Genomic DNA, 408 nt, shown 5'->3' on the forward strand with positions numbered 1-408 from the left:
AGCTGGAACTACAGGCGTGCGCTACCACACCCAGCTAATTTTTTGATTTATTGTGGAGATGAGGTCTCACCAAGTTGCCTATGCGGGTCTCAAACCTGCAGGTTCAGGCAATCCACTCATCTCAGCTTCCCAAAGCGCGGGATTATAGGCTGAGCCACCGAGCCCAGCTACCAGAATGATTTTTATTTGTATAAATGTTTTTGTTATAAGTACAACTAATTTAAAATTGTTGGTTTCAAAAAAAAAAAAAAAAAAAAAACCCAGCTAAACCTTCTGAATTATCAGTAAAATGTTCATGTATTTAACTGTAAGGTTCTTACTTAGGTAACATCTGATGTTCACAGGCTTTAAAAATGATTAGCCACCTTGGTGGCTCAGCCTGTAATCCCAGCACTGAGAGGCTGAGGC

This window comes from Carlito syrichta, unplaced genomic scaffold, assembly GCF_000164805.1.
Source record: "Carlito syrichta isolate Samal-C Ts95f unplaced genomic scaffold, Tarsius_syrichta-2.0.1 Scaffold316275, whole genome shotgun sequence".
In the NCBI taxonomy this organism is placed as follows: Eukaryota; Metazoa; Chordata; class Mammalia; order Primates; family Tarsiidae; genus Carlito; species Carlito syrichta.